Below are 24,711 nucleotides of genomic sequence, written 5' to 3' on the forward strand. Positions count from 1 at the left end.
TTGCATATTTTAAAAATTGAGTTGCTTGTCTCATCACTACTGACTATAAACATTCTTTATATATTTTGGGTATATGTACTTTGGCAAATAGACATACTGTGAATTTTGTCTCCCAGACCATTGCTTTCTTAACAGCATCTTTTGAAGAGTAGAGTTTTAAATTTTGGTGAAGTCCAATTTATCTCTCTCTCTCTCTCTCTGTTTTTTATGGTCCATGCTTTTTGTGTTTCATCTAAGAAATCTTTGTCTAGGGGGCACCTGGCTGGCTCAGTTGATGGAGAATGTGACTCTTGATCTTGGCGTTCTGAGTTCGAGCTCCACATTGGGCATAGAGATTATTTAAAAATAAAATCTTAAAAAAAAAATCTTTGTCTAGGCAAAGATTGAAAAAAATTTCTCCTATGTTTTCTTTTAGAAGATTTATAGTTTTGGCTTTTGGATTTAAGTAAATGATCTATTTTGGTCCATTTTGTGTTAATTTTTGTGTATCGTGAGTCATTAAGTGTTGATGTATATATAGTGTGAGGTAAGGTATTTCAATAGCACAATTTATTGAAAAAGACTATTCTTTCCTTATTTGCTTTACCTTGGCACCTTTATCAAAAATTAATTGACTATATTAATTGACTCCTCTACTTCTGGACTCTCTCTTACATTCCATTAGTTTATTTATTGTTTGTTGGTTGGTAATCTGGGAAATGGCATTTCCTTTCAGAAGTTGTTAAAAATCCCATAGCTGTGAGTATAACTTCACTGATCTTGTCCTTCTGGCTGGGGTAACAGTGGAGTGAATCTCCATACTTCTGTTTACTTTGGGGAAAGGCAGCTATTTTGGTGCACGTCTGGCTAGGGAGATGCTAGCTAGGGCTAGGGCTAGGTTTTGTTGGTTGGAGAGTCTCCCCGACACCCCACCCGGTCTCCTGTGCTGCATCTTCCCTACAGACCTAACCGGTCCTGAAGTGGAAGCAATGTTAAGTCAACAAGAGGAGCTACTTACCTAGTGTTCTCTGTAAGCTTCTTAATACTTTACAGAGGAACGTGTCCCAAATGTACACAACCCACTCCAACTCTCTGTTGGTGGGGCTCTCAGAAGTTTGTCCCCTACCCATCCCAGCAAGGGTCACCAGTTTGAATGTTAACACTTTGAATTCCCAGCACCACTTTTCAATTTGGTATGAATTGAATCACAGCCAGCCAATTTTCCTAATATGTATGAGATTGGGGCCCCACTCTATTGGGGGATATTTCTATTTATTTTAATGAGCATAGTCTGGAAGGGAATTTTTAAACTTGCATTGAAGTGACCATTTTCCCAGAAGTGTTTATCTGATATATTTTCAACAAGTTACTTCTTTAAAAAAAAAAAAAAAACGTTTATTTTTAAGGGAGAGAAAGAGATTTAATTCACAAACCACAAGATCATGACCTGAGCTGAAGTCGGACGCTTAACCAACTGAGCCACCCAGGGTCTCTCAACAAGTTATTTCTTAACTTTCTTGTGCAGTTTATTCTATTTTATTTTATTATTTTATTTTTTTCACATTTATTTATTTTTGAAAGACAGAGAGACAGAGCGTGAGCAGGGGAGGGGCAGAGAGAGAAGGAGACACAGAATCTGAAGCAGGCTCCAGACTCCAAGCTGTCAGCACAGAGCCCAAGGGGCTCGAACTCACAAACTGTGAGATCATGACCTGAGCCAAAGTCGGAGGCTTAACCGACTGAGCCACCCAGGTGCCCCTTGTGCAGTTTATTTTTAATGTGAGCTTAGGTCAGCTGAGAGCATCACTTGAATGTGATTTGGGCTTTTTTTTTTTTTTTTTTTTCTGTTGGCATGATTTCTTTAATCCTTTCCATTTATGTTTGCAGATTCCTGGTGAGTTTATTGACCCCCAATCATTTTCAGTTTTGAGTTCAAGTTCTAGCTTCCTCTTGGCTTCATTTACATCCCACCTGCTGAAGCCAGTCTCTCTTCTCTACCCCATAACTTGGCTCCTTTCTGTGACGCTTTGCCCCACAACTGCCCCTGCCTCCCGAAACTCCCCACAGGCATTTGTTTTTCGTGTATGGTGGACTTGTTGAAGACTTGAGGTAAAGGGAGAGGTGAGGGCAGGGCACTCCTCTTCTTACTCCTGAAGATTCTGCCTCCTTTCCTCTTAGAGTCCCTGCAGCTCAATTCCCCTTATTCTACTAGGCATGATAATGACAGTAGTATTAATAGTCATAATACTAGGGGTGCCTGGGTGGCTCAGTCAGTTAAGCGTCTGACTCTTGTTTTCGGCTCAGGTCATGATGTCATGGTTCGTGGGTTCGAGCCTCGTGTCAGGCAGAGCCTACTTGGGATTCTCTGTCTCTCTCTGCCCGTCTCCTCATCACTCTCTTTCTCTCTCTCAAAATAAATAAATAAACTTTAAAAATATTCATAATAGTAAATGTCACAGGATTTACTGTGTGCCACGCACTTCTAAAGTGCTGTACATATACCACTAATCATGTAATCTTCACCACAACCGTGTGAAGAAGCTATTATGATTAACCACATTTTACAAAGAGAAAAATGTAATTCTATCTAATCTGCTCTGCTCAGAAATGGACCATTAGAAAAACTAACAGAGGTTTTGAAATTCTGTTTATCCTTCCCTCTCCCCACTTGTTTCTGGGAGGTAAATTGAGCAATATGGCAATGCATTTCCCCAAAGGTAGGAGTGATGCCAGTTCTTTTGAGAGGCAAACACAGATATAGCCAGTGAAGTTTTGGGTAACTACAGAGCTGGGATCACCCTGCTTGCAAGATTTAATATAATCGAAAGTCCCCATTTTATAACTTGTAGAAATCAATGATCTTCCCCAAGGTTTCGCAACAGTTTGAGGAACCTACTTGCTCATGGTTACCTCTGCTCTGGTTCATGTTTCTGCTGAATAAGTTTAGATTATGGACCATCCATGACAACTCATGGAACTAGATATGAACACAGCTGCTGTCCTCTACTCCCTTCCCCCCTTAAACACAGGCTTTTCATTTGAGGAGCAGATGATGCTAAGAACCTGGAGAGATGGGGGAGTTTACATCAAAGCTATCGTAACAACTCAACTTTAAATATTGGGTGTCCTCTTAAAAGCCCATTTAGCTCTCCCACCCCTGGGGATTTTACTGTATCACTGGCTTCTGTTTTTTCTCTTGTTCTTCCTTGTTTCTGTCTTCTCCTCATAGGAGTCTAAAATCATTCCTTTTGTTCTCATAAAGCATTTGAACTCCCTCTTTACACTTCATGATTAGGCTTTGCGACCCGAGAACAAACTTGATGTATCTAAGTGGACCATGAAATGTTTTTTTAAACAAAGAGTGCTCCCTCCCTAAGATAAATCTTGGGGTCACTTGTTTTGGTCATCAAAAAAAAGTCTATATAAGACTTTGCCCTGTCTGCTATAGTAAAATGAAGATTTGATAACTTCAGACAAATTTCTCACTCTTGAGTCACGGCATGGGTCCTTTTGCCCTGCTCTTGTGGCCCTACCCACAGGCAGTAGAGGCTGTCCCTAAGTTTTCTTGTTTAGGGCATATCTGTTATGCCCTAATCAGGTCAGCATTATGATTAGACCTTGTACATGGGGTATAAGTGGGGGGTGAGAGCAGTGGGAACTTTTGTTTATGCAACTTTCAATTTCCTGTATTATAAAGCTAAAATTTTATATATATTATGTCTAAGAACAGACTATAATGCAACATAATCTGTTTGTGAATATACATTTGTGTTCTGAAAATAGATACAACTGGAAGAGCTATTTTAGTGAGATGGAGAGAAAAGCCTAGAAAAGTTCTGTGTCTGTACACTGTTCAGTATATCATATCCACTATGTGTATAAACACTGTCCGGCAAGTTATATAGGTAGGAAAGATTTGGGGAATTTAAAAAATTATATTGGAAAAGTTGGCTAGCCATTTGGAAACAATATAATAAATATACTTCCATAAATGGATGAATATTTGTATATGTCTTGAAGTAAGAAAATCTTTCCTAAGGATGACATTAAAGGCTAAAATAGGGGCATCTGGGTGGCTCAGTCAGTTAAGCATCTGACTTTGGCTCAGGTCATGGGTTTGAGCCCTGCATCCAGTTCTATGCTGACAGCTCAGAGCCTGGAGCCTGCTTTGGATTCTGTGTCTCCCTCTGTCTTTCTGCCCCTTCCCTGCTCATGCTCTGTCTCTCAAAGATAAATAAACATTAAAAAAAAAAGACACTAAGATAGATTTGACTGCTACATCAAATCAGTGCTCAGGGGCCTTAAGGGGCCTGCAAGGGAATGAACTTCACCTCAGGTTGGGAACACTCTACAAAATGAAGGCAGCCCACAGGATGGGCCCTGACAAGGTCAAGTTCCAGAGAAAGAAAGTTGAGACAAAATTCATAAATGCCAACTGCTCAAGACCCCTGTGCACATGTGTGCGTGTACACACACACACACACACACACAGACTCAATGAAAGGCTGAACATAGGGCATCAATGTACATTTTTAAGTACCAGGGGCAGAATATAAAGGGACCCTAAAGACACAAGGAGGGAAGCAACAGAGAAACCACTCACACTACTGAGAGTCAAACAGGAGACTTGGAGAACACATCCTAGGAGGCAGCAGGAACTTTCAGGTAACACATGCCTTGCACTTTCCACAGAAGAGAAAGAGCGAGATAAAAGATGTAGTCATAAATCAACTGACTGAGATAAAGCAAGGAAGCCAGAAGAGCTAAGAAAAGAAAGCAAGGACATAATATCATTTTGCAATGAACACCCATCATAGAAACAGCAAACAGAGCATAATTTATGCAATAACCAACTTAATGTGGGATATGAAGAAAAAGCATAAGAAAATCACGTGAACTTCAGATGAAAACACAAAGTAATAAAAGCAATTAGAAGAAGGAAGAGAGGCAGTGAAGAGCCAGTGTATCTTTGACCGATGCTATTGGTTGTGGACCCAAATGGCCATTCCCAACCCCTTCTCTTTCGCCATATATAGGAGATGAGACAGCTAAGTACTCAATCTCTCAGCCTCCTCAGAAAGATACACAATCTTCTGACTTGAAAATGTGTTGAAACTACCTTAAGTGAAAAAAGCAAGTTGCATAACTCTGCTGAAAAAGAATTATTATAAGAATTATTACATGTGTGTGTTGCGGGCTGAATTTGTACATCATCCCCCGATTCCTATGTTAAAGCCTTAATGCCCAGTATTTCAGGATGTGACTGTTTTTGGAGAAAAGATCTTTAAAGAGGTAATTAAGGTTTAAATGAGGTCTTTATTGTGGACTTTAATCCAATATGACTAGTGTCTTTATAAGAAAAGGAAATTAGGACACAGACACACACAAGTAAGACCATGTGAAGACAGAGGTAGAAGACCGCCATCCTCAAGCCAAGAAGAGAGGCCTCAGGAGAAACTAACACTGCTGACCCCTTGAGCTCAGACTTCCAGCTTCCAGAACTGTGAGAAAATGAATTGCTGTTATTTAAGTCACCTAGTCTGTGGTGCTTTGTTATGGCTGCCCCAGGAAACAAATACAGTGTGCACATGCCATAAGATCAAACCGGAAAAAAAATCTATCAAATTCTTGCTGAGGTAATTTCTGAAGAGATGATTCTATAAGGGATTTTATTTTTATTTATTTAGTTTTTTAATGTTTGTTTATGTTTTTGAGACAGAGAGAGACAGAGCATGAACGGGGGAGGGTCAGAGAGAGAGGGAGACACAGAATCCGAAGCAGGCTCCAGGCCCTGAGCCGTCAGCCCAGAGCCCAACGCGGGTCTTGAACTCACGGACCGTGAGATCATGACCTGAGCCGAAGTCGGACACTTAACCGACTGAGCCACCCAGGTGCCCCTCTATAAAGGATTTTAATTGTACATTTTACTTTGTACACTTTTATTTGAACATATGACACTGAACACAATTTCTTAAGGGAAATAAGGAATTTTTAAAAATTAGGCAGGATAAAAGAAAGAAAAAAAAAGCTAAAATGCATAGGAACCATTACATATCTGTGTGTGTCCACAAACTCTCCTCCGAGCTGTCAATAATGCAACTCACACAAGTACAGAGTATTGGTTACAGTTCACCACGTCCATGAGATAAAAAGTTCAGGTCAGTGGTTACGAGGTCCTCACCTAGTGTCGATAGTGTTATCAGTCAAGAATTGACTCATATTCCTCACAAAGGTAACATTACAAGCATTCTTATAATTCAAACTATGACTTGCTCCATTTTGTCTACCAGCCCTAAGCACCTCAGGAAGTGTAAGCAAAGGCAATTTTATGGGGCCAGGATCAAATCCTACTCTTCAATTTGTCACACATCTTCCCGGGCCTGCTTCACTTGTTTACACACCTGTCTGTTCTCTATGGTATTTAAATTTGCAACCCTGTGTAAACAGAGAGCAGGAATAGAGGTGGGACTTAGGGAGTTAGGCCCTCTTCTTCCTTCCCTCCCTGACCCGTGTTTGAGCAAAACCAACAGAGTGATGCTTATGACCAGCTGTGGAAAACTCAGTACCAACTACCTAATAGTTTGGGCACAAGAATTGGGGGTAGGAGATGTGTTTTCCAGGCTGTGGAGAAAGTGTGCTGTGCCTTTTCTCCCCTAACATGTCCTGAACACTTATTCTGTGAGTCAAAGTTATGTTAAGTACGTGTCATTTATTATTTCATTTAAGCATTACAACAACCTTCTGAGGTAGATTCTATTACAGTCTCCATTTTTATAAATGGGGCAGCTGAACCTGAAAGAGGTTAAGCTGGTCAAATCTCAGCTAGTAGAGGAGGAGGCAGGATTTGACTGTGTGTTTTTTGACTCTAAGGCTGATGTTCTCTTAACCACTTTACCTTGTATAAGAAGGCCATAGGGTACCTGGGTGGCTCAGTCGGTTAAGCATCCACCTCCTGATTTCAGCTCGGGTCATGCTCTCACGGTTTGTGGGTTCGAGCTCCACACTGGGCTTTCTGCTGTCAGCGCAGGGCTGCTTTGGATCCTCTGTCCCCCTTTCTCTCTGCCCTTCCCCTACTCACATGTGCCCTCTCTCTCTCTCAAAAACAAAGAAAACATTTTTTTAATGTTTAATGCCCCACAAATAAAACATTTTTAAAAATTACTGAATACCAATATTCTTTTAGTGAATGGCTATTATACATTTTAAAAAGTATGTGGCAGGGCACCTGGGTGGTTCAGTCAGTTGAGCATCTGACTTTGGCTCAAGCCATGATCTCACAATTCCTGGTCATGATCTCATGATTCCTGAGTTTGAGCCCCGTGTCGGGCTCTGGTGCTGACAGCTCAGAGCCTGGAGCCTGCTTCAGATTCTGTCTGTCTCTCTCTTTCTCTCTTCCAGCCCCTCCCCACTTATGCTGTCTTTCTCTCTCTCTCTCAAAAATAAACATTAAGTAAATAAATAAGTAAGTAAGTAAGTAAGTAAGTGGCTTTACTCTTTGCTCACCAAACTTTAAAGATACCCATTGACTATAGCTGAAAGGCCAAATCCTGTTTGCTGACTTGAGAACCCTCTGAGGTCTGACCCCATCTACATTTCTAGTCTTACCTCACACTCTTAACCCACCATGCTGTGCTTGTCCAAGCCAAGCTTCATTCTTCTCCATGGAGACAGACGCCCAGCATTATCACAAGTCTGAACTTTTTGCTCACAGGATAGCCTCCTTGGCCCAAATTGCCACCCTCCCCATCTTCACATTTCTAAATTGTTCTCATTCTTCAAGGCCCATCTTGGAAGCCCCTCCTCCTTGAACCCTGTCTTCAAATTGGAAGTGACATGTTGCCCACTTCAGAGCTTTCATTGGAACTCATCAATTCTTTTATTAAAGTGCATGCCACTCCTATCTCACAGCATCGTTATCTGGTAATGTCCCAACTAGACGGGTAAACTACAAGGATTCAAGTCACATGGAGCATCTTTCATGTCCCACAGCACCTAGGACATATTAATGATTGATGAACTCAAGGTACGAGAGTACAAAGCATGAGTAATAAACTCAGTGAACGCTGTTCCAGAGACTCTGGGGCATGAAACATAAGATTGGAACACAGAGATGAAAGAGAACAGAGTTACTCAAGGGAACATTTATGGTGGTATGGAAATCAATTACCTTAGGCTAGAAACTCCATGCAGGGCACATAGGTAAGGATAAAAAGGGAGAAGGAAATAAATACCTTGGTTGTGGGAAAGGATTGCAGCCTGCCCACCAAGCTGAAGGGAAGTATAGGGCAAGATAATGGCAGTACATAAGCTCTCCACCCTTTCCTGAAAATCTCATTCATGTAAGACCCAAATGTGGGGTGACCTGATTGGATGGGGGGGTCACCAAATGTGAGACATTCTAATGGGTGGGGGGCCAGTGGTGTGGGCAGTGAAAGAATTCACCCAAGGCAGAACAAAAGAGAAGTTTATTAAGTACACTGAAAGAGAGAGGAGGCAGGCAGGATAGCAAAGGAGAGACTATCTGCCTTGAGGCAGTGGTGGGGGCCACAGTTATACCATAGAGAGGCGGAGTATAGGAACATATGGAATTTTCCCTTTTTTAGTAATCTTAGGAACTGTGTCTGATTGTATTGGTCAGTTGGGGCCTATGGCTATGTCGCTTAAAGTGTCTGTGGGCCCTTTTGCTTTGTTCATGTTTCCATTGCTCAAGCCTGCTGCCTAAAAGTGGTGGCCTCTATGTCAAATATGTGGCAAAGTTCTTGCTTTGCTTTCCTGATGGTTTTGTGGTGGAGGGAAAGTGGGGGGGTAGGGTGGGGAGAGGAATCAGAGAAGCAAGGGTGGAGAAGCAGTACTGACCAAAAAGTGACGTTAAATTTATGAGAATCACAAGATCATGTGCAAGTCGGGTAATTTCCTCAGGGGGATTAGGAAGCAAAGATACACTTTTACTGTTTTAAGATAAGGTTTTTATCCTCTGGAAAAAATAACACCCATTCTGACTAGGAAAATGTTGTGTGTCTTGGGATTGGGGTGATGTGAGACTTCTGCTCTCAGGAGCCAGGACACTGAGGTTGTAGGGGAAATTGGTTCCAGGTAGAATGGATGGCCAAGTTTGGAAAGTCATCTGGATGTAGCACTCTAGTGCTATGAAGACACCTTGAGAAAAGAGTTTGTGTGGGTATGTGTTATGTAAAGATAGTGCTGTGTAGCTGGAGAGCTCGCACATCAGATGTGACTACAGGTGAACATACACCATAGAGAGGAAGCATTATCTTCCCTTCTACCTCTGGAGAAAATACTGTCTGGCTATAGTGATAGAGCATGTCTTTTTTGTTTTGTTTTGTTTAATGTTTATTTTTGAGAGACAGAGACAGAGCGTGAGTGGCGGAGGAGCAGAGAAAGAGGGAGACACAGAATCCGAAGCAGGCTCCAGGCTCTGAGCTGTCAGCACAGAACCCAATGCAGGGCTCGAACTCACAAACCATGAGATCATGACCTGAGCCAAAGTCTGATGCTCTACCGACTAAGCTGCCCCAGCGCCCCTAGTGATAGAACATGTCTTGATAGCCAAAGCACTTTCTTCAGTGGTCAAGGTCCTCTGGATCTCCACATCACTATATTTTGGTGACACTGGTACCTAAGTCACCATCATGGTTTTGGTAATGGATTATAAAAGCACAGAACCACTGACTTAGCAAGTGCAGATCTTCCTTAACTTACAATGAGGTTACGTCCTGATAAGTCTATCTTAAGTTGAAAATACTTTAATTAGCCTAGCCTGCTTTAAATGTGCTCAGGACACTTCAGCCTATGGTTGGGCAAAATCATCTAATAGCAAGCCTATTTAATACTAAAGTGTTGAATATCTCATGTAATTTATTGACTACTGTACTGAGAGTGATAAACAGAGTGGTTGTGTGGGTACAGAATTGTGGTGCGTGTGTATCAGTTGTTTGCCCCTGTGAGCACATGGCTGACTGGGAGCTGTACCCACTACTACCCAGCATCATGAGAGATGATTCTACCGTATGTCACTAGCCTGGAAAAAGATCGAAATTCAAAATTAGAAGTATGGTTTCTACTGAATGTGTATCACTTTTGCATCATCCTACTTGTCAAAACATTGTAAGTTGGGGACTATCTGTACTGGACTTTCCAGCCTTGATAATGGAAGATGGCAAGGAAGAAGGCCTGGAGTGGGTTGATGTATGAGTTTTCTATGGCTGCTGTAGGACGTTTTACCACAAAGTTGGTAGTTTAAAAACACCAAGTTACTGTCTTACAATTCTGGAGGTCAGAGCCCAAAATGGGTCTCACAGGGTTAAAATCAAAGAGTAAGGAGGGCTTTTTTCCTTCTGGAGGCTCTAAAGGAGAATCCATTTCCTTGCCTTTTCCAGTTTGAGGGGTCACCTGCATTCCTTGCCTCATGGTCTCTTCCTCCATCTTTAAAGCCAGCAATGCAGCATCTCTAAATCTTTTCTGCCTCTCTCTTCTACATTTAAAAAACTGGGATTACACTGGGATCATCTGGATAATCCAGGATATTCTCCTTATTTTAAGATCTGTTTAGCAAGCTTAATTCCTTGTGCAACCTTAATTCATTCCTCTTTGCCAAAAAATATAACATGTTTACATGTAAGATAACGTCCTTCCTAATCCAAGGATTAGGATGTGGACATCTTGGGGATGGGGAACTTATTCTGCCCATCAGTTAGCAAAGATTATCTGTCATGAAAACATGGAGAAAGGATCCTTTCCTTTATTTTCCTTTTATCATTCTCATCAAGTAGAAAGATCTTTGGATCCAAAAGAGAAGAATAAATATTGGTTGGAACCAAAGCTCAAGGTAGGTGAAGAGGCAGTATGTACTCTGGGCTCCCAAATTGGAATGGGATTCACCCCAAGTTACTGAGAATTTAGGAATGGGATTTCTAAAATGTGCTTGGAGAGTTTTAAGGACTTATGGAGAATAGTAAACATGCTAGAAGATTAGAAATGTACTAATTATTTTTGTTTTGAGAGAGAGAGAGGGAGAGAGAGAGAGAGAGAGAATGAATGGGGGAGGGGCAGAGGGAGAGGGAGAGAGAATCTTAAGCAGTCTCCATGCCCAGCATGGAGCTCCACATGGGGCTCAATCTCACGACTGTAAGATCATGACCTGAGCCAAAATCAAGAGTGGGACACTCAACCAACTGAGCCATCTAGGTGCCCTATACTAATTTTTTTTTAATTTTTTAATGTTTATTTATTTTTGAGAGAGAGACAGAGTGTGAGTGGGAGAGAGACTGAGAGGGAGACACAGAATCCAAAGCAGGCTCCAGGCTCTGAACTGTCAGCACAGAGCCTGAGGTGGGGCTCGAACTCACGAACTGTGAGATCATGACCTGAGCTGAAGTCAGATGCTTAACCAACTGAGACACCCAGGCACCCCTCAATTTTTTTAATGTTTATTTATTTTTGAGAGGGAGAGAGACAGTGTGAGCAGGGAAGGGGTAGAGAGAGAGGGAGGCACAGAATCTGAAGCAGGGTCTAGGCTCCAGCTGACAGCACAGAGCCTGACGCAGGGCTCGAACCCACCAACCATGAGATCACAACCTGAGCTGAAGTCACACGCTTAACAAACTGAGCCACCCAGGGACCCCTGTACTAATTTTTTTTTAAAGGAGGAGATAGGATTCCTTAAACTATACGTGAATGAGTTTAACCTTGCTTCTGGAAATAATTTTGAATGAAACATTTAGGTTCACAACCACTTAAAAGGTCCACTGCAAGTATGAAACACAATGGTTCACTGAGAACAACTTATACCTGACAAATCTTATATCCTTCACTGACATTGTTTCTGCATAGTAGGTCTAGAGAGAAGAAGGGCATTGTGCATCATAGATTCTAAAAACCTCTTGGAGTTTTTCTAAGGCAGAAACCACCTATGATTCATGTGTACATCATCAGTAGTGTGCTGGAGTTGGCTCATGCTAGTTCACAAGAGCTAATTGTGCACATCTCCTCCCAACTCCATGTTCAGTGACATCACATTGATAGTTTGAAGTCTGCCATTTTGGAAGTACTTATGTCATGGAAATCAGCAAATGCTACAGATCAAAGATTTTTTTTCTGGGAAGTCAGTGTTAAATGTTTTCCAGCACAACATTGCCTGTACTATAGGTATCTACTACAGTATCAAGACACAGTAGGTGCCCAACACTGTTGTCTGAAGGAATAAATCATTTGAACAAGAAACTCAACAAAGTCTCCCATAGTACAGTTGTGGTGAATAAAGAGACATCTTAACTGTATGTTAGTGAAACAAGTATCGGAAGGAAGGAAGGAAGGAAGGAAGGAAAGAAGGAAGGAAGGGAGAGAGGGAGGGAGGGAGGGAAAAAAGAAGGAAGGAAAGAAAAAAGAATCTATGTCAGTTAGGGAGAATTTTCTAAGAGTGGGAGAAAGAACTCTGCCCTTTGTCCTGTGAGTCTTGAGTAATCTCTGTACCAACATGAGAGAATGAGTATGTTGCATGACACAAAGATGTCTTCACCATCTGGAATGATGAGCTGTACCCAGCTGGATGAAATTTCATAGGGGCAAGTGTAAGGATTAAATGAGAACTGAAATAATAAAATGAACCATACAAGTTCAGGATGGAATTGGGGTGAGAGGACATAGCTTAGTGGTGTGAAATGTGAAAAGTGGGTCTCATTTCTCCAGACTGGTCAGATGATGACTAAAGCATTGTGCCCAGATCCAGGCAGTACCTAGTTGAGCACTGAGTGACTTGAGTGATGAGAGATGCAAAACTTGTCATGTGAGACATGATAGAAGCAATTTGGAGGTTTTCATTGGAGAAGAAAAGACTCAAAGGAATGTGAGGTTGACACTAAATATTTGGATGACTTATACATAGACAGGGCCATCACAATGCCCAACTCCAGGAGGCACCATTTACATTGTGGTCTGTGTGAACAGCATCGCCCAGAGATGTGTGGTACAAGTCTGCACAGTCAGAGTGCTACTCTTGTACATGGGTAAGGGGTTACTATTCCAAATAGTCGAAGCCCCTTAGAGCTATATTTCAGCTCAATTTCAGCAAGAACCTCAGAACTCCTAGGAGTATTGTCTCTTGCCTTGATACACTCAAAGTAGAGGCTGGATGGCCACATGTCTTGGAAGTGCAATAGGGGATTCTGGCAACAGAATAACAGAAGGAGGGTCTTATTGGATAACCTTTAACATTTTTTCCAGTTCTGAGACTCACTAATTCCAGAGATGAAAACTACCACTTTTTTTTTTTTGTGCTAGGCACTGTGTTAGGCACTTTATAGAGCTGATTTAATTTAATCTTCAAAAAACACCCTACAGAGTGGGTATTATTATTATTAATAAACAGATGAAGAAATCGAGACTCAGATTATTTGCCCATGGTCATCCAATTATTAAGTAGCTTAGCCAGGGATTAAACCTAGGAGTATATGACTACTTGTTCTTCCTGGAGCCCTGGGGATGAGAAGGAAAGCTAACCATTCCATCCATTCCCAAACTATAAGGTAGCAGGGTGATAAGTGTCAATACCAACATTACAGGGGGCTTGGAAGAGGAAGCTCCCTGCAGGGAACATGGTACCATAGCTGTTGGTGCTATGGACTGGGCAGCACGACCATGTCTTGTGGGTAAGATTTCATACCTTGCCAGAGCTGATTTTGCTGGACCAGACTCTTAATTTGCTGCTCCTCCTGTGCTGTCCACATAAATTCACAAGGCCCTGGTGAAAATGAAGATGCTCACAGAAACACAATCTCTGACTGAAATCTTCCTCTTTGGATTAAAGGATGTGAGTCAGGAGGATTTTGCTTCAGTGCTTATGACACTGAAATTTGAGTCTTGATGTGGTCTCGTAATCAGCCCCAGGATTGCTTGCATGGAGCCACTGGAAGTCTGGAGCAAGTTCCTGGGAGCTACCAAGTATCTGACAAGCTAGGAAGCGTGATCTTTGACTCATCCACCCATTACACAACTAATCAGCACTACGGAGCTTGGGTGTTCACCGTGTGTCACCACACACCAGAGCCACACCTCTCCCTTGCTGGAATGGCTTGCCTGGCTAGCCCTTGAAGCATCCAAAGATGTTTGTTGACTTGGAGGATCAGTTCCTTTTCTGTTACCTAATGAGCTGTATCAAGACTGGCATTCCTACTTGCCAGTGACTTTTCAGTGTGAGAATTTGGTTGTGGGCTAATGTTGTGTCTTGGGCAATTACTGTGAATTTCTCTGGAACCACCCCTGTTGACATGACTTGTACTCACACCTAGGATTAAAGTCTACTTATTATCAGAGGGCAAACACCTGTCCTCACAATGAACACAGCTAACATTACTAAACTCAGAGTACAACTTATTTAGGGCCTTGCTATTCATTCTTCTCTTTGAAGTATCTCTCTGCCACCCAGGCACTCCAGACCCCACCATTATTCTATTCAACCCCCTCCCCTTCTCCCCTATTCTTTCCATGTTAGTAAATTTACCACAGAATCATAAAAGTTGATACTGCAGATAAGAAAAGAAGGCACAGGAAGCCTCGTCCTACATAAAATAGACAAATGAAATGATCTTTCCATCCAATTAACCCCTGAAATGAAGAACTGTTGTAATGTATGGCAGGAATGGTGGGGAAAAAATTAGTAAAAGGCAGTACCTATCTTTATTTTTCTAGAGGACTCTAATATTGCCTTGGAATTCGCCAAGCTCAGAACTTTATGGAAATGGCAAAGTGAAATGTTGAGAAGGATTGAAGCAAGGCTATATAATACACCCTGGTAACAGCCCGTGATGGCTTCTGAACCCCAGCTCTGGATCCTCTTTAGGTGATTCTGGCCATGACCCTAAAGCAAAGGGGCAGGTTGGGTCTAATTCTCTGTAGGTAGCCCATGTCTCCCCGTCTCACACAGTGTGCCCTGCACTGGGAGGTCTGCCTCTTTCTATAGGATCCATTTGCTATAGGTCATCTTTCTGCACATGGTTCAAGGTACCGGTATTTGGATGCTGAGTCTAGGAATAGCTGAGTGAGCCTGGCGCTCTGAATCTCTAACCAAGGACTCTGTGCGCTCTTCGAGTGGCTGAATTCATTACAGATTGTGGTGGCAAAAAGGAGTTTTAAAGGCTGTCTGGCTAGAGGAGCCCCTTCCTGCTTGAGGTCAGAACTGAAAATGACTTCCCATTTACACCGTACTCTGGCATTTCCTATGCAACAGTACTGTCGCTTTTTGCCCAATATCCCCTATTACATGGTCACAACACTCTTCTACTCTTTCATTCATCAGAAAGGCAGAATAGTTGGTGAATAGTTTGAGTTCTTCAGTTGCACTCTGTAAGGGATGTAGTGAGGTGCTCTGTATGTTGTTCTATTGGAAAAATCGAGGAAGGCTTGATGGAAAGAGAAAGGCCACCTACCTATATCTATTCTCAACCCAGACAGGCTGTTGGCTACATACAACACTGGTTATCCCATATCATGGGCTACAGAGAATTCCAAAGACTGCTGCTTCTTCACTGGAGCCATCCTTAATGGATGCGTCCTGAAAGAAAGCGAGTAAAGTTTGCTACGTGTATATCTTTAGAACACATTCTTAGACGTGGAGCTAATTAAGTCAAAAGGCATGTGATTTGTAATTTTCAGCCTGAAAATTGTGCCAACTTATATGTCTACCAGCAATGTATGAGAGTACTTGTTTTCCTACACCTTTGTAAATAAAATGGGCTTTTAAACTTTGCCCAGTTCTTCCCTGGATTATTTGTTTTTTGGGTGTTGGTAAGTTCTTTATAGATTTTGGATACTAACCCTTTATCTGATATGTCATTTGCAAATATCTTCTCCCATTCTGTCGGTTGCCTTTTAGTTTTGCTGATTGTTTCCTTTGCTGTGCGGAAGCATTTTATCTTGATGAGGTCCCAATAGTTCAATTTTGCTTTTATTTCCCTTGCCTCTGGAGAGGTGTTGAGTAAGAAGCTGCTGTGGCTGAGGTGAAAGAAGTTTTTGCCTGCTTTCTCCTCAAGGATTTTGATGGCTTCCTGTCTTATGTTTAGGTCTTTCATCCATTTTGAATTTATTTTTGTGTATGGTGTAAGAAAGTGGTCCAGTTTCATTTTTCCACATGTCACTTTCCCAACACCGTTTGCTGGAGAGACTGAACTTTGCCAATTTTATATGTGACAAAATAAAGTCAAGTTTGTAACCAACTGTGAAAAATCCATGCTCTTATCACTGGAGACTCTCTAGGAGGAGACCTGGATTTGGTAGAAGCTTTGTTGGGGTTTACTCATATCACCCCAGAGTCCCATAGAGAGGCCAGGGAAGGGGGGAAGGGGGAGGAGAGAAGAGTGGCAGAGAGCAAAAATGGGGTGAAGAAGGTGAGGAGGTCAAGTCGCAGTAGGTTAGGGCACATCCAAGCAAAGCTAGAGATTACAGTTCCTAGCTAGCCGGGCATTCTTCTTATCTTCCCACCTGACTTACCTCCCTTCATCCAACACGTGCATTCCCACCCAGCTGCTCCACGTTTTGTGAATAGGGAGTCATGCTCTGGGCACTTAATCATCACGACTGCTCATGCTATTCTTGGACCTTAGGACAGACACTAAACACAGAGGCACCCAGTGCCCAAGGAGTGCCTGCTTAGGGAAAAAGGAGTAGTATAGGCTGTACCAGGAGGTTTCTAAGGCTCTGATAGTGATTATTTGGGATGGAGGAAAGGATCATAAGTGAATTCTGGGCCAATCAAAAAACTGTAGGTGTTGGGGCGCCTGGGTGGCGCAGTCGGTTAAGCGTCCGACTTCAGCCAGGTCACGATCTCGCGGTCCGGGAGTTCGAGCCCCGCGTCGGGCTCTGGGCTGATGGCTCAGAGCCTGGAGCCTGTTTCCGATTCTGTGTCTCCCTCTCTCTCTGCCCCTTCCCCGTTCATGCTCTGTCTCTCTCTGTCCCAAAAATAAATAAACGTTGAAAAAAAAATTTTTTTTTTTAAAAACTGTAGGTGTTGCTGCCAGAGGGGACACAACTATGGGATCAAAACTTTCAATACTGATTTATGTGGTTTGTACAGGTGCAGTTGCTAGTGGAAAAGCCAATGTGTTAGCCTGTTCGGGTTGTAATGTACAAAAAGGCTTACCATTTTACCCTGAGTGTTGGTGTTTCATGAAGCTACGTGTTTTAAGAAAGGGTGACATCTTGGCCATATAACCAGGTCCCTGGTGACCCTGTTAATAGCTCAACAGCTAACCTCCCCAGGGCCTAGAACATAGTTTGGTAATTGGAAGGTAGTGCAGGATCCAACGTGGTCTGGCAGCTGGGTGATCTCTATACCTCCCTCCGCAGCAGGAGGAGCCAATCGCTACTCCAGAGCTTCCCCATCATTTGAACCCAGATCCTCCATCCTTTCTTTGCTGTTCACATCTCCACCTATGAAACGCTTTTTGCTCTTCATCTGACCTCACACCCTGCTCACTCATAGCTTCAGCTCATGTCTTCTTACTGCCTGTTCTCTGTGTCTTTTGCCCTTCCTATCAATTGCTCAGAGCCCGATGTCTCATATTCAAAAATCCTCAAAAGACAGAATCTAGCGGGTTCAATTAGTCACTGGAGTCCCTCCTGCTCAGTTTATAGACCAGCATCTAGGCTGGCTACCCTTCCCCCCTTCAGCTATGGCCATGCTGGAGGGCTCAACAGTAGCAGCATGGGCCCTAAGGTGAGAAAGCCTTAGAAGGGGGACATGGGTATGGGGCTGAGGTCATTAAACTTCTTTAGGACAACCAAACTAAATGCTGGACTCACACCCCAGCCCCATGAATTCCCACATGACCTTGCCAAACAAGCCTGTCAGGTAAGCAGGGATTTGTTGTATGTGATCTCTAAGTTCTTTACAGCCCTGAAAGTCTAATTTGGTCGTTCCACCTGTCTGCAAATAACACATCTGCTCTTCCTGGTTACTAGTCCTTCCTCTTACACGATTGTCTCATTTACCTACCATTCTAGATAAGACATCAAGACCATTGTCTTTCTTTCCTCGTCAGAATGAATTACATATTGCATCTGCTGACGATCCCTGGTAGACTCAGGATGTTGCAATGTGGGAAGCACAGTGTTGAGAGGAAGGAATGCTTGTTCCCCCTTCCTCACACTGTCATAGAGAAGAGGTGAAAGCATGGGCAGACACGTTCAGCCCCTCTCTCCTTCACACAGTGCTCCCCAAGGGAGAAGTGACTAACCAGAAAATTCTCTTTTGGAGCAGCTTGCTCTCTGAAAACTCAGGTTCTCTGCTCCTCCATGCCATGAACTTACTGGGATATATTCTGCCCCTCAGAGAGAAAAGACTGTCATTCTGGGGATAAATAATAGAAAGTCTGGGGAGGTGAACCCATGGTCTCCTTTTCAGCCATAAAGCTAGTATTTTGAGCTTTGTTTTTGTGAGATCTTATGATTATGCCTCAGTCACTTTGGAAGCTGGCTTAGGTGGGAGGAGTATGGTGAATGAACACCACCTTGTTTCCTAATATATGACCATCCTTGGGCTTGGATGCTTGAGAAAGCATGCCACACCAGCCTTTGACTACAATACACAGTGATTTGCCTTAAAGTCCCAAAGCAACCTGAGGAAAGAAGGACACCCTGCAGGGATACTGGCCCCCTACAGGGAATCTCAGGCCCCTGACTCTATCCAGAAAGATGCTCCATGCTTCATTTTCCTCTGTGGCCTGATACAGTGGAAAATGTTCTGGTTTTGGAGTCAGATGATTTGAACTCAAACCTTGGCTCTGCCGGTTATGAGTTACATAACTGTACACATGTAAGTCTACTTCTGAGTCTCAGTTTCTCCATCTTTTTTCCCTAAAATTGTTTATTTTTGAGAGAGAGAGAGAATGAGTGGGGAAGGTGCAGAGAGAGAGGGGGACAGAGGATCCAAAGCAGGCTCTGTGCTGACAGCAGACAGCCCTATACAAAGCTCAAACTCAAGAACTGAGAAGTCATGACCTGAGCCAAAGTTGGGCACTTCACCGACCGAGCCACCCAGGCGCCCCCTCAGTTTCTCTATCTTTAAAATGGACCTCATGATACCTACTCAGAGAGTTCTTGTGAAGATCTTATTCAATAGAGAAACAAGTGGGAACACGTTTGTAACTCTACAGATGGGAGTGGTTGCCATCAACCCTGCTGAGAATGAGCACACTGAGCTCTTGCTCCCCACTCCCCTACCACCCCTCTGCTTTTCCTATTGGGTTCTGGTGGTCCCAGGCTGGAAGTCAAAAAGACAGTAGTTTTCCAATGACCGTAGCATTACTAAGTTTTCTGTGAGCCCTTTTGTATGGAGCAAAAGGAGAAGTGGGGCCTCAGCCAGATCAACTGGGGCTAAGTTAGCCTGGCAGGTGGGAATTCTGAAAACAGTGGGGAACTCACTTGTCAGAATCCCTGATTACTCTTATCATCTATAAAATGAATATAATCAGGGGTGCCTGGGTGACTCAGTTGGTTAAGCATGCAACTCTTGATTTTGGCTCAGGTCATGATTTCATGGTTGCGAGATGGAGCCCCGAGTAGGGCTGTGCGCTGGGCATAGAGCCTGCTTAAGATTCTCTCTCTCCTTCTGCCCCTCCCCTGCTTGCATGCACGCGCGCACTCTCTCTTTGTCTCCAAAAAATATATATATATATATAATCATTACAATCTTATAAGGTTCTTGGAAGGAATAAATAGGCTCACAGATTTGGTGCATGATTAGATAGTCGAATGTTACTTCTCTTCTTCCCATTAAGCACTAAGATGCTACTCCTTAGAAATATTTCTTATAGAATTAATTTGCTTTGCAGAAACGTGATTTTTGAGGACCTCCCAACAAAGAAAGTTCAGGGAATGTCAAATTGAAACTTGAATCCACACAGAACTGTCATATGACATCTGTACAGATTTGAGTTGATAATTTTTTCAGTCAACTCCCAGAAAAAATGGTTAGTAGTGACTTTTAATATATTAAAAGTTGTGATTGGAAAGCCATGTGAGTTCTTTGACAACAGCCAAACCAGGAATGAGACTGTTACCCGCCTCCACTCTCCCTGATCTAGACCCCCATCTGGTCCAAGCCTAGTGTCTCACCTACACTAGTGCAATGGTCTCTTCATGAGCCTTGTCGTGGCTTTCATTGGAAATTGTCTCAAGTTCCTCCTTAATAAAGCTTCCCTATTTTTGCCAGTTTAATTTTTCCCAATGTTTGCACGTATGAGAGACTTACACTTAACGAGGCAGCAGCCCCCATATTTTCATGGCATGCTTCTCTCGCTTCAATCACATCTGTATCTTACTCAGGTCCCTAAAGCATCTGCTGCATCCGGGCCTCCAGGGTCTATTAGCTTGATGTCATCAATATAATGGGCCAGCATCATGTCCTATGGAACAAGGAGATAGTCAAGCACGGACTAAATTGTGGCACAGAGGCAGAGTTGATGTAATCCCAAGGCAAGACAGCCAAGGTGGACAGCTATGCTTGCCAGGTAAAAGCAAATTGCAACTAATGCTTTCTCCTTATTTGAATGCATAAAAACAGTTATCGCACCCATAGTTGCACACCAGATGTTAGGAACTATGCTTTGCTCGAGTAAAGACAGCACATCTAGAACAGCAGATACAATTTGAGTCACTACCTAATTAAATCTGTAAGAATACTATATATTTCTTTGAGTTTATCTGACAGCTGCAGAGATAAAACAGGTATGTTAGAAAGGGATATGAAAGAAACATTACCAAATAACCATAACCACAATCAAATCTTTTTAATTACATATGCATTTCTGAGAATCTTCCAGGAATGTATCATTGCTTCTGGCTAACTCTCATGGTAGGCAGGAGAAGGTCTAGAGTGGGGCTATCCAGTCCTGTAGCCAGTGGCCACATGTGGTTACTGAGTACCTGTAGTCCATAATAAGTTGTTCTGTAAGTGTAGCATAGGACAAAAATAAGTTTACTAATATGTTGTATGTTGATTTAGTGTTGAAATGATACTATGGTGGATATAGCGAGTTAAATTAGATATACTACCAAAATTAATTTTACCTGTTTCATTTTACCTTTTTAAAATATGGCCACTAGAAAATTTAATATTAAATGTGTGCTCACATTATGTTTCTATTGGATAGTACTCCTTGAAGGCTTAATTTGCTTTTTTTTTTTTTTACCACAATAGCCCTCATAACAGGGGTCAGGAAGCAAACTTGGAAATTATACCAATTGCTAAATTTATTTATTCCAGCTACACTCAACCACACGATGGGTTCGAGGGGCAGAAAGAGAGGGAGGGAGACAATCCCAAGCAGGCTCTACACTGTCAGCGTGGAGCCCGACATGGGGCTGGACCTCATGAACCATGAGATCATGACCTGAGCCGAAACCAAGAGTCAGACGCTTATCCGACTGAGCCAGCCAGGCACCCCTACCTAAGGTTTTAATTTAACATTCTTCAGAATTAAATTTTGAATATTAGGTAGCAGTAGGGAAAGCCAAACTGTGAGTGGGAGACTGGAAAAGGGAAATAAAGTTAGCACTGAGAGCCTGTCATATGCAGGAACAAATTGGAGAGTGATGTCCTGGAGAAGTCAGATGAAGGTAGGAAGTTAGATGAAGTGGGATGTCACTCTGACAGGATTTTTCTTAGGTGTCAGCCTCCGGGATTTTGTGAGGTCAGACCCTCATAAAGACAGATATAGGGTCGGTATGGGACATGTAAGGATTCCCACTGTAGAAAGTGCCAGGTTGTAAGTGGCACATTCCCATCTGACCTGCACAAATGGAAAAAAGAAAAGTTTCTAGCCACCCTGAGCTCATAAAGGTGGGGGTGATTTCCATAAATAAACAGAATTCCTCTTAAATTAGAACAAAAAATTTCCTTCTGGTCTCTGCCTTCAAGGTCATTATCACTAAAAACTCTATCTCCATGTAGCAACCAGAGAAATCTTTCTAAAACACAAACCCTTCAATGCCCTCCCTCCCCCACTGCCTTCAGGATAAAGCCTACATTCTTTATCTAGGAGTTCAAGGCTTAGCATGCTCCTGCCCTGTCACCCCATCCGTCTTCATCTCATGGTCCCCACCTCCATCCCTATCCCTATTCTCAACCCTATTGCTTCCCAATGACCTTGAACTTCATACAGGACCTTCTTTTTTTTTTATGTGTGTTTATTTTTGAGAGAGAGACAGAGTGTGAGCGGGGAAGGGGCAGAGAGAGAGGGAGACACAGAATCTGAAGCAGGCTTCAGGCTCTGAGCTGTCTGCACAGAGTCTGACGCAGGGCTCGAACTCACGAACTGTGAGATCATGACTGCAACTGAAGTCGGACACTTATCTATCTGACTGAGCCACCCAGGTGCCCCAAAGTGCACAGCCTTCTAATGAAAGTGTATTCTGTAAAAAGACAGACCATAATCACAAGGTTTCTGCTAGTCCTTTTTTTATTTCTAAGGGAGAAGTTGTTCCTTTTGTCCCACTGAACATCTTGATGGGTTTTGGATCTGAACAGGTGGGCCTGGAGCTAAGTTTGCAATCTGTAGCTAACCTGCCCCGTGCAAAGGGTAAGACGAATGTGGGTAGAAAAAAAAACAGACAAAAAGGTTGGAGAGCTGAGGCGGTAAAGAAAAGACACCACCAGGTGGGAGAGGCAGAAAGAGAGACAGCAGACAGAAAGGGGTGGGGGGTTGGGGAGAGAAAGAGCTCGAAGAGATACTACTACTACAGTGAAGAAATCCTCAGTGGAAGAACAGACAAAGGATGTTTCATGTCTAAGGAGCAATTTTGAGTTGTTTGTTGCACGCCGTGGAAATGGCACGGCAGCCCTTCCCTTGAGACTTGTAGAGCTCCACAAAGCTTGAAGCCCTAATTTCTTTCACGTCCCTACTCCTAGGTTTTGAGAGAAATTAGAATTTTAGCCAAGGCCATTTGAAATTTCCCCTATAAAAAGTCTTATCTGATTCAGAAATTCTCATTATTCCATGCTACACTAGCATCATCCTTTCAGACCGTGACTAACACAAGGTTCATTATTCACCACTGTTTCCTTGAATTCTTTCAACTCTCCCATGCAGAGATTTCTGATTGGGGTTGTTTTCTTGAGTACTTTCTTGATTTCGGATAGAGTACATGGTTGGTGTGCCTTCTGTAGCCCTACAGGTCCAGAAATGCCTTCTTTTTGCCCTCCTATACTAATGTTTTGACTGGACATAAGCCTTTCCAATCATAATCCACTTTGCCGCTCCCCCCCCTCCCCCCCGGCCTATCCATATCATTCCTGTCCCTCCCAAGAGCCTAGGTAGTGCTGATAGTCCGATGATGGCCTCACTCTGTTTCCTTTGTCAGTAACTTGTTCTTTCAAGCTGATGAGGGTGAAATTAATCCTTGAAGCTCAGAAATTTCACCAGGACACTTCTTTGAGAGTGTGTCTTTTCAATAAACCCACCCGGGCCCCTTCAATGGAAATCAGGCCTTTAGTTTTCTTTCATGTCCCCTTTCTCCCAGGACTCCTACTGTTAGTCTATTAAGTCTCCACCTGACGAGTCCTTTATGTCTTGTATCTGTGAATTTTTGCATTTAGTATGTTTTGTTTTGTTGTCTTTGGCTCTGGGTTATTGAGACACCCTCCCACCCAAACATGAATTTGGTTTTTACAAGTAATTGCTCCATTTATACGTTGAAAATTTAAATTTAGAGATCTTGCTTTTTAGTTCCAGAATTTCATTTTTTTATGCTCTGTCTTCTTAAAAGTTGTCATTATGTTCCCCCCCGCTCCTTGTGTTTTGATTGAATTTCCCCCTCTGTTTCTCCCATTATTATTTTTTTTATTTTTTATATTTTACCGTTTTTATTTATCTTTGAGACAGAGAGACAGAGCATGAACGGGGGAGGGGCAGAGAGAGAGGGAGACACAGACTCGGAAGCAGGCTCCAGGCTCTGAGCCATCAGCCCAGAGCCCGACGCGGGGCTCGAACTCACGGACAGTGAGATCGTGACCTGAGCTGAAGTCGGACGCTTAACCGACTGAGCCACCCAGGCGCCCCTGTTTCTCCCATTATTCTGCCTCCACTTACCCTCATCTTCTGGCCAGCTTGGTCTCTACCACAAATTACACGTTCTCTTCATTTGCAATCTCTTTTCCCTGATAATGTGGCAAGTCAGCTGTTGGAATCCCTCAGGCAGTGTGGACTGATGGCCACTGTAATACAGGCCGGCTGTAACAGGGACAGGAAGCCCGACATTTCTGTTGAGGTTTTGGGGATTGAGACTTTGGGGTCTCTGTTCTCAGATGCAAGAGAGCTCAGTTTTCTTTCTAGCGCTACTGCTGTCTATGGAATCACACCGGTTTCCCCCAGACAAGGTCACAGCAGGACGTATGGCAGCCTGAGTGGTCCTAGCTGGGAGGGGCTGTGATCAGAAGTGAGATGGCAGCTTGTCATTTTCCCAGACTTCCCTGGCCGGACAGGTGTGGCACTGCTGGTCCAAATCAGTGGGACTCTGAAGGACAGAGGCTGCTTCCTACCTCTGCTCAGCAGCTTTGGTTCAGTGTCTTTAGACACAGCCATGGTACTCCTCCATACACTTTCCCCCTTGTGCTAATCCATGCAAACAAAGTAAAAATTTAAAGTTCCAGTTACCCTGGTTATAAAGTTCAAAATTACAGGTTCTAAGAAAAAAATATTGAAAACTTTCTGTTAACTTTTCAAA

At 42.9% G+C, this 24,711-nt stretch overlaps 1 protein-coding gene across 9 annotated transcripts in view; it reads left to right on the forward strand.

The window, feature by feature from the left end:
- The window catches only part of SUSD1 (sushi domain containing 1), a 276,094-nt gene that overhangs the window by 219,019 nt on the left and 32,364 nt on the right, over positions 1-24,711 (forward strand). For 4 of the 9 annotated variants that reach the window (XR_007146105.1, XR_007146103.1, XR_007146106.1 and 1 more), the window contains one exon: positions 20,314-20,498. The exons of the other annotated variants lie outside the window; for them this stretch is intronic. The gene's annotated coding sequence lies outside the window, so the exon portion shown is untranslated. The remainder of the gene's footprint in view (positions 1-20,313; positions 20,499-24,711) is intronic. 9 annotated transcript variants of the gene reach the window in all.

This window comes from Prionailurus viverrinus, chromosome D4 (assembly GCF_022837055.1).
Source record: "Prionailurus viverrinus isolate Anna chromosome D4, UM_Priviv_1.0, whole genome shotgun sequence".
Lineage (NCBI taxonomy): Eukaryota > Metazoa > Chordata > Mammalia > Carnivora > Felidae > Prionailurus > Prionailurus viverrinus.